Here is a 26484-nt window from a genome sequence, read left to right as displayed (position 1 = left end):
GCACTGCTTCTCAATGCTTTTCAATAGCAGTCACATGACTGGAAAAAAACATAATTTATGTAAGAACTTACCTGATAAATTCATTTCTTTCATATTAGCAAGAGTCCATGAGCTAGTGACGTATGGGATATACATTCCTACCAGGAGGGGCAAAGTTTCCCAAACCTCAAAATGCCTACAAATACACCCCTCACCACACCCACAATTCAGTTTAACGAATAGCCAAGAAGTGGGGTGATAAAAAAGTGCGAAAGCATATAAAATAAGGAATTGGAATAATTGTGCTTTATACAAAATCATAACCACCACAAAAAAAGGGCGGGCCTCATGGACTCTTGCTAATATGAAAGAAATGAATTTATCAGGTAAGTTCTTACATAAATTATGTTTTCTTTCATGTAATTAGCAAGAGTCCATGAGCTAGTGACGTATGGGATAATGACTACCCAAGATGTGGATCTTTCCACACAAGAGTCACTAGAGAGGGAGGGATAAAATAAAGACAGCCAATTCCTGCTGAAAATAATCCACACCCAAAATAAAGTTTAACGAAAAACATAAGCAGAAGATTCAAACTGAAACCGCTGCCTGAAGTACTTTTCTACCAAAAACTGCTTCAGAAGAAGAAAATACATCAAAATGGTAGAATTTAGTAAAAGTATGCAAAGAGGACCAAGTTGCTGCTTTGCAAATCTGATCAACCGAAGCTTCATTCCTAAACGCCCAGGAAGTAGAAACTGACCTAGTAGAATGAGCTGTGATTCTCTGAGGCGGAGTTTTACCCGACTCAACATAGGCAAGATGAATTAAAGATTTCAACCAAGATGCCAAAGAAATGGCAGAAGCTTTCTGGCCTTTTCTAGAACCGGAAAAGATAACAAATAGACTAGAAGTCTTTCGGAAAGATTTAGTAGCTTCAACATAATATTTCAAAGCTCTAACAACATCCAAAGAATGCAACGATTTCTCCTTAGAATTCTTAGGATTAGGACATAATGAAGGAACCACAATTTCTCTACTAATGTTGTTGGAATTCACAACTTTAGGTAAAAATTCAAAAGAAGTTCGCAACACCGCCTTATCCTGATGAAAAATCAGAAAAGGAGACTCACAAGAAAGAGCAGATAATTCAGAAACTCTTCTGGCAGAAGAGATGGCCAAAAGGAACAAAACTTTCCAAGAAAGTAATTTAATGTCCAATGAATGCATAGGTTCAAACGGAGGAGCTTGAAGAGCCCCCAGAACCAAATTCAAACTCCAAGGAGGAGAAATTGACTTAATGACAGGTTTTATACGAACCAAAGCTTGTACAAAACAATGAATATCAGGAAGAATAGCAATCTTTCTGTGAAAAAGAACAGAAAGAGCAGAGATTTGTCCTTTCAAGGAACTTGCGGACAAACCTTTATCTAAACCATCCTGAAGAAACTGTAAAATTCTCGGTATTCTAAAAGAATGCCAAGAAAAATGATGAGAAATACACCAAGAAATATAAGTCTTCCAGACTCTATAATATATCTCTCTAGATACAGATATACGAGCCTGTAACATAGTATTAATCACAGAGTCAGAGAAACCTCTTTGACCAAGAATCAAGCGTTCAATCTCCATACCTTTAAATTTAAGGATTTCAGATCCTGATGGAAAAAAGGACCTTGTGACAGAAGGTCTGGTCTTAACGGAAGAGTCCACGGTTGGCAAGAGGCCATCCGGACAAGATCCGCATACCAAAACCTGTGAGGCCATGCCAGAGCTACCAGCAGAACAAACGAGCATTCCTTCAGAATCTTGGAGATTACTCTTGGAAGAAGAACTAGAGGCGGAAAGATATAGGCAGGATGATACTTCCAAGGAAGTGATAATGCATCCACTGCCTCCGCCTGAGGATCCCGGGATCTGGACAGATACCTGGGAAGTTTCTTGTTTAGATGGGACGCCATCAAATCTATTTCTGGAAGTTCCCACATTTGAACAATCTGAAGAAATACCTCTGGGTGAAGAGACCATTCGCCCGGATGCAACGTTTGGCGACTGAGATAATCCGCTTCCCAATTGTCTACACCTGGGATATGAACCGCAGAGATTAGACAGGAGCTGGATTCCGCCCAAACCAAAATTCGAGATACTTCTTTCATAGCCAGAGGACTGTGAGTCCCTCCTTGATGATTGATGTATGCCACAGTTGTGACATTGTCTGTCTGAAAACAAATGAACGATTCTCTCTTCAGAAGAGGCCAAAACTGAAGAGCTCTGAAAATTGCACGGAGTTCCAAAATATTGATCGGTAATCTCACCTCCTGAGATTCCCAAACTCCTTGTGCCGTCAGAGATCCCCACACAGCTCCCCAACCTGTGAGACTTGCATCTGTTGAAATTACAGTCCAGGTCGGAAGCACAAAAGAAGCCCCCTGAATTAAACGATGGTCATCTGTCCACCACGTTAGAGAGTGTCGAACAATCGGTTTTAAAGATATTAATTGAGATATCTTTGTGTAATCCTTGCACCATTGATTCAGCATACAAAGCTGAAGAGGTCGCATGTGAAAACGAGCAAAGGGGATCGCGTCCGATGCAGCAGTCATAAGACCTAGAATTTCCATGCATAAGGCTACCGAAGGGAATGATTGTGACTGAAGGTTTCGACAAGCTGCAATCAGTTTTAGACGTCTCGTCTGTTAAAGACAGAGTCATGGACACTGAATCTATCTGGAAACCCAGAAAGGTTACCCTTGTCTGAGGAATCAATGAACTTTTTGGTAAATTGATCCTCCAACCATGATCTTGAAGAAACAACACAAGTAGATTCGTATGAAATTCTGCTAAATGTAAAGACTGAGCAAGTACCAAGATATCGTCCAAATAAGGAAATACCACAATACCCTGTTCTCTGATTACAGACAGAAGGGCACCGAGAACCTTTGTAAAAATTCTTGGAGCTGTAGCTAGGCCAAACGGCAGAGCCACAAACTGGTAATGCTTGTCCAGAAAAGAGAATCTCAGGAACTGATAATGATCTGGATGAATCGGAATATGCAGATATGCATCATGTAAATCTATTGTGGACATATAATTCCCTTGCTGAACAAAAGGCAAGATAGTCCTTACAGTTACCATCTTGAACGTTGGTATCCTTACATAACGATTCAATATTTTTAGATCCAGAACTGGTCTGAAGGAATTCTCCTTCTTTGGTACAATGAAGAGATTTGAATAAAACCCCATCCCCTGTTCCTGAACTGGAACTGGCATAATTACTCCAGTCAACTCTAGATCTGAAACACAATTCAGAAATGCTTGAGCTTTTACTGGAGTTACTGGGACACGGGAAAGAAAAAATCTCTTTGCAGGTCTCATCTTGAAACCAATTCTGTACCCTTCTGAAACAATGTTCTGAATCCAAAGATTGTGAACAGAATTGATCCAAATTTCCTTGAAAAAACGTAACCTGCCCCCTACCAGCTGAGCTGGAATGAGGGCCGCACCTTCATGTGGACTTAGAAGCAGGCTTTGCCTTTCTGGCTGGCTTGGATTTATTCCAGATTGGAGATGGTTTCCAAACTGAAACTGCTCCTGAGGATGAAGGATCAGACTTTTGTTCTTTGTTGAAACGAAAGGAACGAAAACGATTATTAGCCCTGTTTTTACCTTTAGATTTTTTATCCTGTGGTAAAAAAGTTCCTTTCCCACCAGTAACAGTTGAAATAATAGAATCCAACTGAGAACCAAATAATTTGTTACCCTGGAAAGAAATGGAAAGTAGAGTTGATTTAGAAGCCATATCAGCATTCCAAGTCTTAAGCCATAAAGCTCTTCTAGCTAAAATAGCTAGAGACATAAACCTGACATCAACTCTGATAATATCAAAGATGGCATCACAGATAAAATTATTAGCATGCTGAAGAAGAATAATAATATCATGAGAATCATGATGTGTTACTTGTTGCGCTAAAGTTTCCAACCAAAAAGTTGAAGCTGCAGCAACATCAGCCAAAGATATAGCAGGTCTAAGAAGATTACCTGAACACAGATAAGCTTTTCTTAGAAAGGATTCAATTTTCCTATCTAAAGGATCCTTAAACGAAGTACCATCTGACGTAGGAATAGTAGTACGTTTAGCAAGGGTAGAAATAGCCCCATCAACTTTAGGGATTTTGTCCCAAAATTCTAATCTGTCAGACGGCATAGGATATAATTGCTTAAAACGTTTAGAAGGAGTAAATGAATTACCCAATTTATCCCATTCTTTGGAAATTACTGCAGAAATAGCATTAGGAACAGGAAAAACTTCTGGAATAACCACAGGAGATTTAAATACCTTATCCAAACGTTTAGAATTAGTATCAAGAGGACCAGAATCCTCTATTTCTAAAGCAATTAGAACTTCTTTAAGTAAAGAACGAATAAATTCCATTTTAAATAAATATGAAGATTTATCAGCATCAACCTCTGAGACAGAATCCTCTGAACCAGAAGAGTCATCAGAATCAGAATGATGATGTTCATTTAAAAATTCATCTGTAGGGAGAGAAGTTTTAAAAGATTTTTTACGTTTACTAGAAGGAGAAATAACAGACATAGCCTTCTTTATGGATTCAGAAACAAAATCTCTTATGTTATCAGGAACATTCTACACCTTAGATGTTGAAGGAACTGCAACAGGCAATGGTACTTTACTAAAGGAAATATTATCTGCATTAACAAGTTTGTCATGACAATCAATACAAACAACAGCTGGAGGAATAGCTACCAAAAGTTTACAGCAGATACACTTAGCTTTGGTAGATCCAGCACTAGACAGCGATTTTCCTGTAGTATCTTCTGACTCAGATGCAACGTGAGACATCTTGCAATATGTAAGAGAAAAAACAACATATAAAGCAAAATTGATCAAATTCCTTAAATGACAGTTTCAGGAATGGGAAAAAATGCCAAAGAACAAGCTTCTAGCAACCAGAAGCAATGAAAAATGAGACTTAAATAATGTGGAGACAAAAGCGACGCCCACATCCGGAACACCGACATTTTTGGCGCAAAATAACGTCAAAAAAATGACGCAACTTCCGGCGACACGTATGACGCCGGAAACGGAAAAGAATTTTTGCGCCAAAAAAGTCCGCGCCAAGAATGACGCAATAAAATAAAGCATTTTCAGCCCCCGCGAGCCTAACAGCCGACAGGGAAAAAGAGTCAAATTTTTGAAGGTAAGAAAAAATGATTAAATCAAATGCATTATCCCAAATATGAAACTGACTGTCTGAAAAATAAGGAAAGTTGAACATTCTGAGTCAAGGCAAATAAATGTTTGAATACATATATTTAGAACTTTATAAACAAAGTGCCCAACCATAGCTTAGAGTGTCACAGAAAATAAGATTTACTTACCCCAGGACACTCATCTACATGTTTGTAGAAAGCCAAACCAGTACTGAAACGAGAATCAGCAGAGGTAATGGTATATATAAGAGTATATCGTCGATCTGAAAAGGGAGGTAAGAGATGAATCTCTACGACCGATAACAGAGAACCTATGAAATAGACCCCATAGAAGGAGATCACTGCATTCAAATAGGCAATACTCTCCTCACATCCCTCTGACATTCACTGCACGCTGAGAGGAAAACCGGGCTCCAACTTGCTGCGGAGCGCATATCAACGTAGAATCTAGCACAAACTTACTTCACCACCTCCATCGGAGGCAAAGTTTGTAAAACTGAATTGTGGGTGTGGTGAGGGGTGTATTTGTAGGCATTTTGAGGTTTGGGAAACTTTGCCCCTCCTGGTAGGAATGTATATCCCATACGTCACTAGCTCATGGACTCTTGCTAATTACATGAAAGAAAAAGGTTGCTATTCTGAAACGGTGCAAATTGAACCGTTGTAAACCGAGGGCCACCTGTGCAGAACAACATTTTCTCATCATTATATAAAACACAACAGTGTGAGGCTGTTAATAAAGATTTATATCAGGGTTTGCATATTACCGTTTAGCAGAAGCTCTGTAAGTATGAAGTCTCTCTGGTTCCTCCTGTGATATCATTGAGTGTTACACAGATATTTATACTAATGTGAGAGTGTCACCTTTCTCTGTGTGACTCACATGCGTACAACTTGTCAGTTGGGAGACAATGAGAGGGTCACACCTGGACTTTTGTTCTCATATAGATGTCTATTGTCACCTCTGGTGTCACATGAATACAGAGTCCCTGCCTCCCCCTCAGGGTGTGATTATCATATGGATAAGTAAGGAGGAAACTAACTGTTTATTTAAATGTGAGAGATTTTTCTGTTGTGTCCTGAAATATCTCAGGATACAGCATTATATAATGTTTTTATTAATGGAAATTGTTATTTTAACAGAACTGAGTTGCAAACAGATTTATAATATTAACCTGTTATTAGATACATATGAGATACATATATAGGAGCAGCAATACACTACTGGGAGCTAGCTGAGCACATCTAGTTATCTAATTACAAGAGATAAATGTGTGCAGGCACCAATCAGCAGCTAGCTCCCACTAGTGTAGGATATGTGCATATTCTTTTTAAACAAGCGATACAAAGAAAACAAAGCACATCCGATAAAAGAAGTTAATTTAAAGTGTTATAAAAAGAAATGCTCTATCTGCATCATGAATGTTTAAAGGGGCACTCAAGTCAAATAAACTTTTATGATTCAGAAAGAACCTGCAGTTTATAGACACTTTACTTCCATTATCAAATTTTGCACAATATTTTTATATACACCTTCTGGGGAACAAAGTGCTACTGAGCATGTGCATAAGCTCACAGGCTATACATATACAGTGCTAGCTTGTGATTTGTTGATGTCTGTCACATGATAGGGGGCCGGAAAATGGGAGAAAAAAAATATTTGTCAGAAAAAAACTCTACTGCTTATTTGAAATTCAGAGTAGGTGGTATTGTCTCTTTATTATGCACTTGTTAATTATGCAGTTGTACTGCATTGATTGGTCCTTTATTTTTGACTTTCATTTATATACAGAATATATATATGTATATATATATATATATATATATATATATATATATATATATATATATACATACACACAGTATCTCACAAAAGTGAGTACACCCTCACATTTTTGTAAATATTTTATTATATATTTTCATGTGATAACACTGAAGAAATTACACTTTGCTACAATGTAAAGTAGTGAGTGTACAGCCTGTATAACAGTGTAAATTTGCTGTCCCCTCAAAATAACTCAACACACAGCCATTAATGTCTAAACTGTTGGCAACAAAAGTGAGTACACAACAAAGTGGAAATGTCCAAATTGGGCCCAATTAGCTATTTTCCCTCCCTGGTGTCATGTGTCGCATTAGTCTTACAAGGTCTCAGGTATGAATGGTGAGCAGGTTTGTTAAATTTGGTGTTATCGCTCTCACACTATCTCAAACTAGTCACTGTAAGTTCAACATGACACCTCATGGCAAAGAACTCTCTGAGGAGCTAAACATTTTTTTTTTTGCTCTACATAAAGATGACCTAGGCTATAAGAAGATTGCCAAGACCCTGAAACTGAGCCGCAGCACGGTGGGCAAGACCATACAGCAGTTTCACAGGACAGGTTCCACTCAGAACAGGCCTCGACCATAGAAGTTGAGTGCACGTGCTCAGCGTCATATCCAGAGATTGTCTTTGGGAAATAGAAGTATGAGTTCTGCCAGCATTGCTGCAGAGGTTGAAGGGGTGGGGGGTCAGCCCGTCAGTGCTCAGACCATACACTGCACACTGCATCAAATTGGTCTGCATGGCTGTCGTCCCAGAAGGAAACCTCTTCTAAAGTTGATGCACAAGAAAACAAGCAGTTTGCTGAAGACAAGCAGACTAAGGACATGAATTACTAGAACCATGTCCTGTGGTCCGATGAGACCAACATAAACTTATTTGGTTCAGATGGTGTCAAGCGTGTGAGGTGGCAACAAGGTGAGGAGTACAAAGATATGTGTGTCTTGACTACAGTCATGTATGGTGGTGGGAGTGTCATGGTCTGGGCCTGCGTGAGTGCTGCCGGCACTAGGGAGCTACAGTTCATTGAGGGAATCATGAATGCCAATATGTACTGTGGCATACTGAAGCAGAGCATGATCCCCCTTTCTTCGGAGACTGGTCCTCAGGGCAGTATTCCAACATGATAACGACCCCAAACACTTCCAAGACGACCACTGCCTTGCTAAATAAGCTGAGGTTAAAGGTGATGGACTGGCCAAGCATTTCTCCAGACCTAAACCCTATGGAGCATCTGTGGGGCTTCCTCAAACGGAAGGTGGGGGAGCACAAGGTCTCTAACATCCACCAGCTCTGTGATGTCATCATGGAGGAGTGGCAGAGGACTCCAGTGGCAACCTGTGAAGCTCTGGTGAACTCCATGCCCAAGAGGGTTAAGGTAGTGCTGGAAAATAATGGTGGTCACACAAAATATTGACATTTTGGGGCCCAATTCGGACACTTAGGGGTGTACTCACTTTTGTTGCCAACGGTTTAGACATTAATGGTTATGTGTTGAGTTATTTTGAGGGGACAGCAAATTTACACCGTTATACAGGCTGCACACCCACTACTTTACATTGTAGCAAGGTGTCATTTTGATATAATAAAATATTTACAAAAATGTGAGGGGTGTACTCACTTTTGTGAGATACTGTATATACACACACATAATATATACTACACACATATACAAAAACACATGCACGTATACACATATGCTTACATAAACACACATACACAGTCACACACACACAAATATAAACACACATACACAGTCACACACACACACAAATATAAACACATACACAGTCACACACACACACAAATATAAACACATACACAGTCACACACACACACAAATATAAACACATACACAGTCACACACACAAATATAAACACACATACACAGATATAAATGCACATACACAGTCACAAACATAAATATAAACACACAACTATAAACACACATACACCAATATAAACACACATACAGTCACACATACATATAAACACACATACACATAAATATAAACACACATACACAGTCACACACACAACTATAAACACACATACACAAATATAAACACACACAAATATAAACCCACATACACAGTCATACACACAAATATAAACCCACATACACAGTTGCACATACACAAATATAAACACACATAAATATAAACAAACATACAGTCACACACACATAAATATAAACACACATACACAGTCACACACACAAATATAAACACACATACACAGTCACACACACACAAAGATAAACACACATGCACAGTCACACACACAAAGATAAACACACATGCACAGTCACACACACAAAGATAAAACACACATACACAGTCACACACACACAAAGATAAACACACATGCACAGTCACACACACAAAGATAAAACACACATACACAGTCACACACACACAAAGATAAACACACATGCACAGTCACACACACAAAGATAAACACACATGCACAGTCACACACACAAAGATAAAACACACATACACAGTCACACACACACAAAGATAAACACACATGCACAGTCACACACACAAAGATAAAACACACATACACAGTCACACACACACAAAGATAAACACACATGCACAGTCACACACACACAAAGATAAACACACATGCACAGTCACACACACAAAGATAAAACACACATACACAGTCACACACACACAAAGATAAACACACATGCACAGTCACACACACAAAGATAAACACACATACACAGTCACACACACACAAAGATAAAACACACATACACAGTAACATACAATTTACATTACAATTACACTGCTCCCTTTACAATGACAGCTCAATGCTCCTCAGCAGAGCCATCCCAATTCCACTAAACTAATGAAGTAGAATCCCAGGCATCCAACTTTGGCTTAGATAACGAGTGGAGCACAAATTTGCGCTTTTAGGAATATAACCAGTATATGCAAATTACAAATTAGTTGTAATGCGAACGCAACCTCCCATTCACATTGCCTGGAAGCCTTGCACTCACGAGAGTGAGCTGTTAGTAAGCATGGGATGGGTTCGCAGAAAGACTCTCCCTGCATCTCCAGACTCAAACTTTTGTCAATGCTCTCACTGAGAGGCTGACAAGACTACATAAAACTCCAGTCCCATGATGAAGGGCAGATACCCTTCCTAAGGAACTACTCCCCCGAATCTTCTGACACTTCTCTGCCAGCCTCCTGTGACAAAAGGCAAAGAATGACTGGGGTGTGAGGGAAGTGGGAGGAGTATTTAAGCCTTTGGCTGTGGGGTCTTTGCCTCCTCCTGGTGGCCAGGTTCAGTATTTCCCAACAGTAAGGAATGATGTCATGGACTCTCATAATATTAAGAAGAAAAACCTTAACTATGAAGTTTGTGAAAAAGTTAATGATTTTTTTTATTTAATCGCATTTGGGGGTGAAATGGTGGAATTAAATATACCAAAATGGGCCTAGATCAATACTTTGGGTTAAATCAAAAAGAGAGAAGCGCTCAACCTGGGAACGAACAATAGCATAATAGCTTGTTCTATGGCTAGTTATCACCCAAGAAGCTGCCTCTTTTTGCTCAACATGTGCCTTTTACAGAGAAGAACTTTCCTGAAGCATATCAGTCTGATCCTGACTTCACAGTACAGTCCAGCCCAAAATACCAGGCAATCCCTCTCTGAACAAGAGAAACAGCAAATCCCCAGACGTACGTTTCAGCCTATTGTGGGCCTTGTCAGTGAGGTGCAGCCATATATCCCTCTAGGCACACTGAGCAACGGGTCCACGTTTGGATTCCCGCATCACACTTAGGGAGACTTCCCTAAGTGTCATAATTTGCATAAATAAAAAGAGAGAAGCGCTCAACCTGGGAACGAATAATAGCTTGTTCTATGGCTAGTTACCACCCGAGAAGCAGCCTCTTTTTGCTCAACATTTTTTATTAATATCTCTCTGTTTCCTATTGTCATGTGTATGTATATGTGAATATATAATCCATTAGAAAAAAAACTTACTTTAACCCCTTAAGGTCCGGGAATTTAAGACTTAGGGGCCAATTTATCAATGCCGGTCCGACATAATACGCTGTAGCATATCATATCCAACAGACATCGCTGAATGCCGACAGCATACACTGTTGGCATTTAACATTGCAGATTTGTGGCCAATCGACCGCTAGCAGGGGGTATCAATCAGCCTGACCATATAGGATCGGGCAGTCTCCCCAAGTGTGATGCGGGAATCCAGATGTGGACTCATTGCTCAGTGTGCCTAGAGGGATATGGCTGCACCTCACTGACGAGGCCCACAATAGGCTGAAACGTACGTCTGGGGTTTTGCCGTTTCTCTCGTTCAGAGAGGGATTGCCTGGTATTTCGGGGCTGGACTGTACTGTGAAGTCAGGATCAGACTGATATGCTTCAGGAAAGTTCTTCTCTGTGAAAGGCACATGATGAGCAAAAAGAGGCAGCTTCTTGGGTGGTAACTAGCCATAGAATAAGCTATTATGATTTAATAGGTTAAGAAAAAAAACAAGGCTCTATTTCTGTTTAAATGGAGTAATTGCAAAAATGGTAAAAATGCTCTGGTCTTTTGGGGAAGGTTTAGGGGCCGAATTATCAAGCTCCATTCTGCTCGAGCCTTCAGGCTCACCAGAAACAGCAGTTATGAAGCAGCGGTCTAAAGAACGCTGTTCCATAACTGATCTGCTGCCTCTGAGGCTGCGGCCTGCAATCTGCCCAATCCTATACGGTCAGGCTGATTGATATCCCCTGCTAGCGGCCGATTGGCCACGAATCTGCAATGTTAAATCTTGTGCAATGTTAAATTCTGACAGTGCATGCTGTCGGCATTCAGCGATGTCCGTCGGATATGATACGCTACAGCGTATTATGACGGACAGACATTGATAAATTGGCCCCTAAGTCTTAAATGCCCGGTCCTTAAGGGGTTAAAGTAAGTTATTTTTGCTAATGGGTTATATATATACACACACATAACAAGAGGAAACAGAGAGATATTAATAAAACACAGACCAGTAAAGTAACAAGAGATATAAAACAGTTAATAACAGACATAATATAAAACAAAACACAATATCATCTGAGAATACACAAATAGGTAAGGGAGAATGTGACAATCAGCACAAGGTGTTGTGTAACTGGAAGGAATAGGTGCTGGGGAAGGTGAGGTAGATAAAGTAAGAAGGGAGATAGGGAAGGGAGTGAGCACAATGTTATCTATATGGCACACATGAACTAGCATTGTCTAGCTGTGTGAAATTCACTGATATAAGAGGCAGCCTTCAAGTGCTTAGAAATGAGCATATGAGCCTACCTATGTTTAGCTTTCAACTAAGAATACCAAGAGAACAAAGCAAATTTGATGATAAAACTAAACTGGAAAGTTGTTTAAAATGACAGTGACCTTATCTGAATCATTAAAGGGGCAGTAAAAACAGTAGGTTTGCATATTCAACAGATGCATAATAAAAAGACAATGCAATAGCACTGTAGTCTGTACTTCAAATGAGTAGTAGATTTTTTTCCCTGACAATTTTATTTAGTTATTTCTATTTCTACTCCCACTGCCTCATGTGACAGCCAGCAGCCAATCACAAATGCATATAAGTATATTCTGTGAATTCTTGCACATGCTCAGTGTTAGCCGGTGACTCAAAAAGTATAAATATAAAAAAAGACTGTGCACATTTTGTTAAATTAATTAAAGAAAATTGTTTAAAACAGCTGCTCTGTCTGAATCATGAGAGTTTATTTTTGACTTGAGTGTCCCTTTGAAGTTTAGTTTTGACTTGACTGTCCCATTAAATGCAATAAGTGCAAAAACCCTATGAGTTTACAATGTGATCAATAGTAATAAAACCTTTGCAATATGCTCTATTTATTTTGCTACCTTTTCCTGTAATTTGAAGGGACAGTTTACTCCAGAATTTTTAATGTTTAAAAAGATAGATAATCCCTTTATTACCCATTCTCCAGTTTGGCACAACCGACTCAGTTCTGTTAATTTACTTTTTTTTATGGAATAAGAAAAAGGGCAGGCGTGTGTGATTCATTATCATTGTATATACATTGTGACATAGGGATACAAATCTTTAATGACAAATACAATTGTTCTTTTTTTGGAATTACACTTCTAGCATCTGTCAAAACACTGTCAAACATAAATTAGAGTTCCCATTTTGCTAAAGGACTTGTGATGTCATAGCATTCAGTTCAGTAGTTTGCTTGGGAACTAGCTGTTCTTTTGCTTTCAATTAGATGCAGAATAGCTGACAACCCCTGCACTTCCACATCCCAGGTAAACCTTTTAACATTTATCATGTAGCTACAACATGGTTTAACATGCCAGAAGTTATTATTCTCATTAATACAACACTATAGAGATGAATATACATTTGTATGCTTAAAGTGCTTAATCTGCCTTGTTTTATACAATAATGAATATCTATATTTTGATAGTTATCTACAAAGACAAGAGAAGACAGAAGCGCCACATGGCCCAATATTGTTTGGTCCAAAAAAATTTGATATGTATACAGGGAGTGAACTCACATTTGTGAAAGCACCTCAATTAGTGCTATGGAGACACTCTGGGATCTATTACAGTCACCCAGGAGACCAACTGCCGGTAATGATGTGGTGTCTGTATCAGAACGACAAAAAGAAACACAGGTGCCTATATGGCCTAGTATTGCCTTAACACAGGTGAATCAATGTGATAGAAGAGAATGGTACTCACAATAGTTGTAGCATCTCCTTTGATGCTATAGAGGCAGGATGGAATCAATATAGTCACCCACCAGACTTAATCAAAGGCCAACTGGAAACAGATGGAAATCCGGAAACACCAATGGTCAGAATAGACCCAGGATACACCAATGGTCAGGATAGACCCAGGAGAATTCCCTCTCAGCCAGAGGGATAAAATGGCAAGAAAGATGGTAGCAAGTGTTCAAAATATAAAATTGCTTTATTAAAATAATAAAAACAATAAAATAAATATTATTAAAAAAAAAAATAATAATAATAAAAACAAGGCGACGCGTTTCTCAGCTCTAAGCTGTTTCATCAGGCTTCATAAAACATTAGAGAACACTTGCTATATATACCAAACATCTAATTAGTCTTACTCAGTATCACATGGTAACAGGAGGGGCCTAAGTGACCATTGGTGCCCTATTGGCCAATCATATTTAACATGGTTACTCCTCTACCATATGTTAAAATAAGTAAATAAATAAATAGCTAAGTCAGCATGCATCTCATCAACATCTTGCTTATGATAGTCAACACAATACATCTCAATAAATTTGATGGATAGTAAATGAGTGATTAAACATGCATCTCACTGGTGGCTAGCATTTAAAAGTCAGCAACAATTGATCTGAATAAAATTCATATACATAGAACTAAATGTGAACAAATATACATACATAGTATATGTAACCATAGTGGTGACCCACCATTTCATATATAAACAATGAAATTTCAGGCAGAAGCATTTTTATCAAAACAACACCCACAGTGTTTGTTAACAGGATTGATCAAATTCAAAAAACATAGTGGAACAAACCTTTGTAGATCGTGTAATTCTTAAATAGTATAACACTTAGTTACAGCTAGAATCTATACAAGATTGCAATAATCGAGCATTGTAACTATTATAGCGCAGTAATAGTAACAAAGTGGTTAGTGTGTTGAAAAACGCAATGCGCATGTCTTAATCAGACATGTCATTCAAAGAAGATTTTGTTGTGTAATTGGCTCCTAGTATATAGAGCTTGTGAAAGGGGATGTGAGTTATACTATAGCGTGTCGGCAGTCCGCAAGCTCATCACAAACTGTGCACCAAATTAATACTAACGTTTGATTTTTAATAAACTTGACCACAGGACCGCCACTCTACGGATCAACTCAAATCCCTCTAGACGTTGTATATGGTGGTTAAAAACATTCTAAGCCTATAGCGGCTAACAGAATTTTGTGTCAGCCCATTGACTCTGACGTTTAGCTAGGTGGTTGGACACAGATAATCATTATAATAAAGGTGGGCGTGATGGGGCGGACCGAATGTGATAACAGCCCAGGGTTCTGACGTTTATCAGGACGTGAAACTAGATAATTGGACAACAGTGTTTGTTTACACCATAAATGGGCGTGTTAGAGATTGACATATTCTCAAATACCACAGTATTATTCGTAGCATATGATAAGAAATAAACGTGATTGATACAAATATATATAGTATTATAAATGAGCAGTAGCAATCCTAAGCTGATGTGGTGTCTATTGATTAAAATAACTAGTTAAGCTGCGTAATTCCTATGTGAAAAGCAGTGGAACTATGACATTACAAGTATGTGAGTGACTGGGAGTATAATCATATCACGGCTGGTTCTCACCCTAACGAAGTAGAGCCTCATGTAGTGAATATAAGTAAAAATGCTCACTAGTAATAAATGTATATATTATGCCAATTGACAAAGGTGATCATGCTAGGATAAATGTGTAGAACTGTGTATGAATGGATAAATAGAGTCTAACAAATAAGACCTTTATTCCATTGCTATTATATGGAAAGGAACCATAGGATGACAGAATTTCTGATATCTATATATCCTATAGTAATTGGTTGTTAGAAAAATAATTGTAATAGTGGAAGGCAACGATAGTATATGATTATAAATAAAAAAGTAAAAATGGCCAGATCTGGACAGATAGATTTCACTAGTCCGCCTGGACTCCTCATCTAACTAACCAGATTGGGTGTGATGAAGGTGATAACAGTATAAAGGCATTCGGCTATTATGGTGATGTGGATCTAAACTAGTAAACATATCTATCTCATTGTGATATCTATTATATTTGTGTGATTAAAGTGCGTTAACTAAATTGGGGTAGTGACATCAGTGATGGTGTAGGTCTGAGATTTCTAGGGGTATTTGTCTCAGATGTAATATCCACATATGAGGGAAGGAAAAGTGAGGAATAAGGGGTGATAAAGTAATATAGATATGATAGATAATGAATAGTTAAAAACAGATAGGGACAGACAAACCAGATGAGTAATCAAGAGTGTTAATGATCAGAGTGCACATGCTAAGTGTAATGTGTACTAATTAGTCAGTGCTATGATAATGAAATGGGACTTGGGGCAAGGGAGATGAGTGATCATGGGTAATAGTGATATAAGTGCGCATACTATATATGATATGTGCTAAGTGGTATTATGGAACTCGCAATGTACTGCAAATAATGTGTAGGGGCTCAAGATTAATGCTAAGTGATAGGAAAGGGGCTATAAAATAAATAAATAATTAATAGAGAATTATTGAGTGGTGTAGATATCGATATACACATAGTGTAATGGATATCATATATTTTAATGGGATATATCTCATAAATCAAAAGCAGCTAGATCGACACATTCATTAAGGCCATCGGGGGCTAGAGTGTGTAATTTATGAATCCAATAGGTCTCTCTGCGAAAGCAGAGTCAACATAGGATTATGGCTATTCCGAGATATCTGTTCGATGGGTAGTATAGAAAGTGATTTTGAACTACCTTTATGCGCATATGCGCAATGTCTGGAGAGACTATGTTTCAGGAATTTCCTTTTAATATTATAAACATGCTTACTCCACCGTTTTCTAATGGTATGTCCCGTGGGGCCCACATATTGGACCCCACAGACACAGCTAATCAAATATACTACATACGTAGTTTGTTTTTTTTTTCTAATATTTTGATAGTTCCCAGGCAAACTACTGAAACGAATGTTGTGACATCACAAGTCCTTTATCAAAATGGGAACTATATTTATTTTTTTTACAGTATTTTGACACATGCAAGAAGTATAATTCCAATAGAAAAAAATTGTGTTGTATTTCCAAAAACAAAACAAAAGTGTAATTCTAAAAAATAAGAAGATTGTACTTCCAAAAAAATATAAACTATGCTTACCAGATAATTTCCTTTCCTTCTGTATAAGGAGAGCCCACGGCATCATTCCTTACTGTTGGGAAATACTGAACCTGGCCACCAAGAGGAGGCAAAGACACCCTAGCCAAAGGCTTAAATACTCCACCCACTTCCCTCACACCCCAGTCATTCTGCCAAGGGAACAAGGAACAGTAGGAGAATTATCAGGGTATAAATGGTGCCAAAAGAGAAACATAATTTAGGTCCGCCCATCGGAGTACATGGACGGGGACCGTGGACTCTCCTCATACAGAAGGAAAGGAAATTATCTTGTAAGCATAATTTATGGTTTCCTTCTTAATATAAGGAGAGTCCACAGCAGCATTCCTTACTGTTAGGAAAACTATATCCAAGCTCTAGAGGACACTGAATGATAACGGGAGGGACAAAAAGAGAGGCAGACCTTAATCGGAGGGCACCACAACATGTAAAACCTTTCTCCCAAAAGCTGCTTCAGCCGAAGCAAACACGTCAAACTTGTAAAATTTAGAAAAGGAGTACCAGGTAGCCGCCTTACAAATCTGATCCATAGAGGCCTCGTTCTTAAAGGCCCAAGAGGAAGCCACTGCTCTAGTGGAATGAGTCGTAATTCTCTGAGGAGGTCTATGTCCCGCTGTCTCAAAAGATTAGCGAATAATACTCCTTAACCAAAAAAGATAAGGAAGTCGAAGAAGCCTTCTGACCCTTACGCTTCCCAGAATAGACAACAAACAAGAAGTTTGTCTAAAATCCTTAGTAGCCTGAAGATAGAACTTCAAGGCTCAAACCATATCCAAGTTGTGAAGTAAACGTTCCTTCGAAGGAGGAGGATTGAGACACAAGGAAAGAACCACAATCTCTTGATTGATGTTGCGGTCAGACACAACCGTAGGAAGAAAACCTTAACTGGTACGTAGAACAGACTTATCAGAATGGAACAACAGATAAGGAGGCTCACATTGCAAGGCAGCAATCTCAGATACTCTGTGCGCAGAAGCAATAGCCAGTAGAAAAAGAACTTTCCAGAACAACAATTTAATGTCAACTGTATGCATAGGCTCAAACAGAGCACGTTGCAAAACATTAAGAACAAGATTTAAACTCCAAGGAGGATCATTAGATCTAAAAACATGTCTGATTCTAATCAGAGCCTTAACAAAGGACTGCACATCTGGAAGCTTTGCAAGCCTCTTGTGAAGTAAAACAGGCAGGGCCAAAATCTGTCCCCCCAGGGAACTAGCAGAAAGGCCCTTCTGGAGAAACAAAAGAATCCTGGCAGCCTTAACCTTATGCCAGGACAAACCCCGCTCTTCACACCAGAATAAGTAAGTTCTCCACACCTTATGATAGATGCGATGAGTAACCGGTTTACAAGCCTGAATGAGAGTATCAATAACTCTCTCAGAAAAATCTCTCTTGGCTAGGACTAAGCGTTCAATCTGCATGCAGTCAGCCTCATAGAATCTAGGATTTTCATAAACAAAAGGACCTTGTTCCAGCAGATCCCTGCGACAAGGTAATTTCCATGGAGGAGATGATGACATCCACACCAGATCTGCTAATCACATCCTTCACGCCCACGATTGAGCAATCAGTATTAATGTGGGCCACTACACAAGGAAGGAGTGGTAACGTTGAAAAAAGGTAAATTAGACTGAACCTACAAGGCACTGCTAATGCATCTATTAGCTCTACCTGAGGATCCCTGGACCTCGACCCATATCTGGGTAGCTTGGTATTGAGACGGGTTACCATGAGATCCATCTCCAGCTTCCCCCACCTGTTGCAAATCTCTGCAAACACCTCGGGATGGAGAGACCATTCCCCCGGATAAAAGGAAAGGATAGTTTGCTCAGAAAATCCGCTTCCCAGTTGTCCACATCGGGAAAGTGGATCGCCGACAGCGAAAGCTGTTGGCCTCCGCCCACTCCAGAATCCGAGATAATTTTCTCATTGCTTGGGAGCTTCTCATTCCCCCCTGATGGTTGATGTAAGACACCGAGTTTATATTGTCTGATTGGAATCTGATAAACTGTGATGAACCCAGAAGAGGCCAAGCCTTCAGAGCATTGAAGATTGCCTGAAGTTCCAGAATGTTGATTGGGAGGGAGCATTCCTCCTGATTCCACAGGCTTTGTGCCTTCCTGGCACCCCAAACAGCTCCCCATCCTGACAGACTTGCTTCCGTAGTCACAATCTCCCAGGATGGTGTCTTGAGAAGGATGTCCCTTGTACAGATTATTTGGACAGAGCCACCAAGAGAGCAATTCTCTCGACCAGTGGTCCACAGAAATCTGTTGAGACAGATCTGAATTATCGCAGTTCCACTGCCTCAACATGCGCAGTTGCAACGGCCTGAGATGGAACCTGGCAAAGGGAATGATGTCCATGCTGCACACCTTCAGACCAATCACCTCCATACACTGATCCACAGAGGGCCTTAAGGAGGTCCGGAGGGCAAGACATGCAGAAGTTAGCTTGCAACATCTCTGGTCCATAAGAAACATCCTTATGGATATGGAGTCTATTATAGTACCCAGGAATTCCACCCTGGTACTTGGAGCAAGAGAACTCTTTTCTAAGTTTACCTTCCATACATGAGATCGAAGAAGAAACAGAAGAAATTCCCAATAGTCTTCTGCCAGAAGAAAAGATGGTGCTTGAACCAGGATATCGTCCAAGTAGGAAGCTACTGCTATACCTCTGGTTCTGGCAATGGCTAGAGGAGCCCCTAGAACCTTTGTAAAAATTCTCGGAGCAGTAGCTAGACCAAATGGAAGTGCAATAAACTGGAAATGCTGGTCCAGGAATGCAAGTCTTAGGAACGTGAAATGTTCCTTGTGGATTGGAACGTGAAGGTAAGCATCCTTCAGGTCTATACTGGTCATGAACTGTCCTTCCTGAACTAAGGGAAGGATGGACCTTACCGTCTCCATCTTGAATGATGGAACATTTAGAAATTTGCTTAAGCACTTTAGGTCCAAAATTGGGAGGAAAGTTCCCTCCTTCTTTGGGACCACATTAAGTTTTGAATAGTATCCCAAACATCTTTCTGTGATAGGTACTGGGACAATGACTCCTAGGGAGGACAGATCCCCCACGCTCCCCAGAAAGGCTTCCCTCTTTTCTAGTCTGTAAGACAGGTTTGAAAGAAGGAATCTGCCCCTGGGTGGATGAGATTTGAAACATATCTTGTATCCCTGAGCTATGACCTCCAGGACTCATGGATCCTGCACTTCCCCAAACCAAGCGTCTGAAGAGTGACAGTCTGCCCCTACGCGATCCAGAACCGGTTCGGTGGCTGCCCCTTCATGCTGATTGAGTCTCGGCGGGCTTCTTGCTCTGCTTGGACTTATTCCAGGACTGAGCCAGCTTCCAAGTACCCTTGGTTTGCTCAGGCTTCACGGAGGACTGCTGACTGCTGGGAGTTCTTAGACCGAAAGGAACGAAAATTAAAACCTTGTCCCTTAGACTTGTTCTTTTTATCCTGCGGTAGGAAGGCACCCTTGTCCCCTGTAACCGTGGAGATAATGGAGTTCAGGCCTGAACCAAATAAAATCTTTCCCTTAAAGGGGAGAGAAAGAAGTCTAGACTTAGAAGTCATATCTACAGACCAGGACTTCAGCCAGAGAGCCCGACGGGCTTGAACAGAAAAACCTGAAACCTTAGCATTTAGGCAAATATTCTGCATATTTGCATCACAGATAAAAGAATTAGCAACCCTCAAGGTCTTAATTCTTTCCTGGATAACTTCGAGGGGACTCTCCACCTCGATCATTTCAGATAAGGAGTCGCACCAATAGGTAGCCGCTTCAGCAACCGCAGCAACAGCCGCCGCCGGTTGAAACAAATATCCTGCATGTTGAAACATCTTTCTTAACAGAGTTTCCATCTTTTTATCCATGGGCTCTTTGAACGATGAGCTATCCTCAAGCGGGATAGTCGTGCGTTTGGCATACGTGAAGATAGCGCCATCCACCTTTAGGGACGGAACCCCACTACTCCAATTGAGAGTCCGGGACCGGGAATAATTTCTTAAAAAGACGAAAGGGAAAAGGAAAATCCAATCCTATCCCATTCGTTCTTAATAATGTTCGCCAACTTTACAGGTACAGGAAAAGTTAAAGGCACTACCCTGTTCTTGTAAACTCTGTCTAATTTAGGAATCAGGGGTTCATCAGGCAGCTTGGCCTCTGGAACCTCTAATGTAGACAGAACTTCCTTTAGAAGATAACGTAAATGTTCAATCTTAAATCTAAAGTCTGGTTACTCCGCAGCCGGAGGTTTAGAGGCAGTAGACTCCGTCCCAGAAAGTTCATCCTCTGAAGCCTCAGAGTGTACCTCATCCACGGATAACAGAGAGCAGTTAAATCCAATAAATTACATGATGACCCGGGGCAGGAGAGCTATGTTTAACCTTTCGCTTGCACTTAGCAGGGCGAGGTGAAGCCGCAGATACCGCCGTTTGTAACTGCACGGGTAAAATCTGGTGGTAAAAGGCCCCCTCCAGATGGAGGATTAGGAGTGCTACGGGAAGCTGCATGTGTGGAGGGAGATGAATGTAGGGTACGCACCTCATGGGATGGAGATTCTTCAGAGGTGGACAACTCAGTGGTATCAAACATATTAACCTTTTTTGATATAATAACTTTGTCAAGGCATGTGGAACATAACAGAGGGTGGATATACCGAGGCCTCCTCACAATATAAACATGTATTACTATTTGGAAGAGAGGGAGTACCCTCTAATGCATCAGAGTCCTCCATAGCTTGTGCAATAACAGCAGTACTACAGAAATTAAATTATCTTTATTTCTCAAAAAAACCAGCACCTTTATACACCCAATGGCTGGGGCACTCAATACCTTCTATGACCCAGACAGTACAGAGAAACCATTGGGATACAGATTAGCCAGTTGGTTGAATAAAGATGGTTGTTCTAACAGGATTGGATGGTTTCACAATCGAGTGGATGACAAAGTAATTCAATTTAGCACAGAATACTGTAGAATTACAGTGAGGTCTATATATAAATAACTGTGTATAAATTAATAAGCGTCATTAATCACCGTTTGTGTGGAGGACAATAGATTGTATTGAAACAAATCTATCTAATTGCCCTAATATTGGGCTTAAGTTAGTGTGGATATTGATATATCCAGATATTCTATAAATGATGAAAATGCTAATTGTATCTTGGAATTAACCTAGTGTCTGTAAATATCTATTACACGAAATAGGTCAAATTGATGAGTATATATGTATACATATGAGTAAGAATAATATTAACAATGTTATACCAACTGTGTTAACATGGGTTTATAATATGGAATACTACTGACATGGTACTGATTTCAGTTTATACTTAGGTGCCTTCTTGTGATTTAAAGGGTTAATCTCATTATACCTAAATAGATACCACTGAAATGGTACTGATTTCAGTTTATACTTTGGTGCCTTCTTGTAATTTAAAGGGTTAATCTCGTAGTCTCATTGTACCAAAATTGGTTTTTATACTCCAATTTGAACTGGTTTTGCACAGATTTTGTCCCTTCTTATAATTTGAAGGATTAATCACTTTGTCTAATTGTGCAAGGAATTTATTTTATCCACACATAGTTATAACTTGTAATATGTATTGATACTGTAATATTACAAAATTCTGTGAGTTCTAATGCCTTGTATAACGCTTGAAAGAGTTAACACCATTATCTGGTTATATAGAGGTCAGTTTTTTGGGGCTTAGATTTTATACCTTCTTGTAACTTAAAAAAGGGGTTAATCTCATTTATATATTTATATATACAACTTGTTTTATTTGTGTCAGCCACTACTAGTTTTGGAATTGAGTTCAGTTGGATAGGATTATGTCAAAACTTATAAAGATCTTATCAGATGTGAATACTGTTATGTATATCAATAAGAACTATATAGATTGGCCGTGCTTAGCTGGATTTGGCCAACTGTTAATCAAAGGGTTAATAATCTGAGTCCATTAATCAGTGCTGAAATTAACTACTTACGCTGTAATAGTCCCCTAACCTTAGGATGTATATACTGTTAATGGTGTTGGCATGTGGATTCAGTGTAACATACTATGATACCTAAATTCTCTTGTCAGGGCTAATAAAACACCTTCCCATTAATGATTTGATGTGACTTAGTCACAGTCTGTTCAAAGTTACTGGTATAAATATAAGATCTATTTGTTGGCTTGTGATTAGGTTGGTAAAATGTAAAGATCAGTACTCAGACCTATCTATAAACAAGTATTGTGCAGCTGATATCTATTCTCAGCTGCTCGTATTAACAGTTAATTCATATGACATAGTGTTGGTCCTGAAAATATTTATATGTTTGTTCACAGACAACTTTAGTTATAAGTTAACCAACATAACCGATTTTTATTCAAAGATAACCAACACAGGAGGTGTATGTTAATAAATAGTTACACACTCTTGCATAGTCACTATAAACACTGCCACAATCTCTTCAGCACTACTAGGATTAACTTATTAGATTTCTAGTTATATATTCTCCACTGTATATATGGATTAAATTGCAGGTATTTGGCATAAGACTAAATTAATACTGCACCAATCGTACTGCACCAATCGTTAGTGTTCTACGGTAACCAACATAAAGTAGTAGATATAAATGAATAATTCCACCCTCTTTTAACCGTCTATAAAAGGTTAACACAGTTAGTTTGTGACTGTTGTATAAGTTCCAAGTTCGTCAATTGACTTAAAGTTGTATTAATGCTCAAATTGTTAAAACGTTCCCAAATGTAACCAACATAAAGTTGTTAATATAGATGAATGATTCCGCCCTCTTTTAACCGTCTATAAAAGTTACTGCAGTCAGTTCATGACTGCTAATGAAAACTTAAAGTTCGTCAGTTGACTTAAGGTTGTGTTAAATGCTTAAAATGTTACAAAGTTCCCACTATGATTGTGTACTATTGATACTCATGTACCCAGTTCACAGCTTACACTGTTCATCGCTATTATGAGCACTATAAGTGAATTGATTACCCTGTATTTCAACCAAATGCTTTAAGCATCATATATTTTGGCATAAAATTATACCGATATATAATATATTATTGAGGATTGATCTGTATTAAAGATAGGAGATCTGGTTACATTGATTGCCTGTTAGCGGTCTAAATTCAAATGCTAAATTTAAAAATACATGAGGGTTGAAAGGAATTCAACACCTTCCCCTGACATGTTTCGCCGTCGAAGTGGCGGCTTTTTCGAAAGGTGACGCGCACCCGCGTCCACGGTGTTTATCACCTATGCCCCACCTCCAAACGTAATCCAAGACCAAATTAATACACATTGGTGTTAAAAGGTACATTATATTGCTGTATACATTTCAAACAATAATATAACTACAATATAACATCAATACACAATATTTGTAAGTTATATAATGTATATCAAGATATTCTTCATAGTACACAATGATAGTGGGAACTTTGTAACAATTTAAGCATTTAACACAACCTTAAAAGGACAGTCAAGTCCAAGTCCAAAAAAAAACTTTCATTTTTCAAATATGGCATGTAATTTTAAACAACTTTCCAATTTACTTTTATCAACAATTTTGCTTTGTTCTCTTGGTATTCTTAGTTGAAAGCAAACCTAGGAAGGCTCATATGATAATTTCTAAGACCTTGAAGGCCGCCTCTATTTTATTTACTTTTCACAGCAGGGGAGAGCAAGCTCTTGTAGGCCATATAGATAGCATTGTGATCACGCCCGTGGCTAGTGGCAGACACTGCACTAATTGGCTAAAATGCAAGTCAATAGGTAATAACTAAAAGTCAGGTGATATGGGGCGGTCAGAAGATGCTTAGATACAAGTTAGTCACAGAAGTAAAAAGTATATTAATATAACAATGTTGGTTTTGCAAAACTGGGGAATGGGTAATAAAGGGATTATCTATCTTTTTAAACAACAAAAATTCTGGTGTTGACTGTCCCTTTAAGTCAACTGACAAACTAAGTTTTCATTAGCAGTCATGAACTGACTGCGGTAACTTTTATAGACGGTTAAAAGAGTGCGGAATCATTCATCTATATTAACAACTTTATGTTGGTTACTTTGGGAACGTTGTAACAATTTGAGCATTAATACAACTAAGTCAATTGACGAACTTGGAACTTATACTAACAGTCACGAACTAACTGTGGTAACCTTTATAGATGGTTAAAAGAGGGTGGAATTATTCATTTATATCTACTACTTTATGTTGGTTACCGTAGAACACTAACGATTGGTGCAGTATTAATTTAGTCTTATGCCAAATACCTGCAATTTAATCCATATATACAGTGGAGAATATATAACTAGAAATCTAATAAGTTAATCCTAGTAGTGCTGAAGAGATTGTGGCAGTGTTTATAGTGACTATGCAAGAGTGTGTAACTATTTATTAACATACACCTCCTGTGTTGGTTATCTTTGAATAAAAATCGGTTATGTTGGTTAACTTATAACTAAAGTTGTCTGTGAACAAACATATAAATATTTTCAGGACCAACACTATGTCACATTAATTAACTGTTAATACGAGCAGCTGAGAATAGACATCAGCTGCACAATACTTGTTGCTAGATAGGTCCGAGTACTGATCTTTACATTTGTAAGGGGTAAATCAATGATATCACAAGCCAACAAATAGATCTTATGTTTATACCAGTAACTTCGAACAGACTGTGACTAAGTCACATCAAATCATTAATAGGAAGGTGTTTATGAGCCCTGACAAGAAAATTTAGGTATCATAGTATGTTACACTGAATCCACATGCCAACACCGTTAACAGTATATACATCCTCAGGTTAGGGGACTATTACAGCGTAAGTAGTCAATTTCAGCACTGATTAATGAACTCAGATTATTAACCCTTTGATTAACAGTTGGCCAAATCCAGCTAAGCACGGCCAGTCTATATGGTTCTTATTGATATACATAACAGTATTCACATATGATAAGATCTTTATAAGTTTTGACACAATCCTATCCAACTGAACTCAATTCCAAAACTAGTAGTGGCTGACACAAATTACACAAATTGTATGTATAAATATATAAATGAGATTAACCCCTTTTTAAGTTACAATAAGGTATAAAATCTAAGCCCCAAAAAACTGACCTCTATATAACCAGATAATGGTGTTAACTCTTTCAAGCGTTATACAAGGTATTAGAACTAACAGAATTTTGTAATATCACAGTAATAATACATATTACAAGTTATAACTATGTGTGGATAAAATAAATTCCTTGCACAATTAGACAAAGTGATTATCCTTCAAATCATAAGAAGGGACAAAATCTGTACAAAACCAGTTCAAATTGGATTATAAAAACTAATTTTGGTACAATAAGACTACAAGATTAACCTTTTAAATTACAAGAAGGCACCAAAGTATAAACTGAAATCAG

At 38.7% G+C, this 26484-nt stretch overlaps 1 protein-coding gene across 3 annotated transcripts in view; it reads right to left on the bottom strand.

Annotated features, from left to right (window-relative positions):
* Nucleotides 1-26484, bottom strand: part of LOC128659230 (gastrula zinc finger protein XlCGF8.2DB-like) — a 38417-nt gene that overhangs the window by 6408 nt on the left and 5525 nt on the right. The window contains exon 1 of one of the 3 annotated variants that reach the window (XM_053712910.1): nucleotides 13614-13870. The exons of the other annotated variants lie outside the window; for them this stretch is intronic. The gene's annotated coding sequence lies outside the window, so the exon portion shown is untranslated. Of the gene's footprint in view, nucleotides 1-13613; nucleotides 13871-26484 lie in introns of those variants that run through there. 3 annotated transcript variants of the gene reach the window in all.

This window comes from Bombina bombina, chromosome 5 (assembly GCF_027579735.1).
Source record: "Bombina bombina isolate aBomBom1 chromosome 5, aBomBom1.pri, whole genome shotgun sequence".
NCBI classification, from domain to species: Eukaryota; Metazoa; Chordata; class Amphibia; order Anura; family Bombinatoridae; genus Bombina; species Bombina bombina.
Note: the sequence above shows the minus strand (reverse complement) of the source record. Positions and strands in the feature narration are given on the sequence as shown.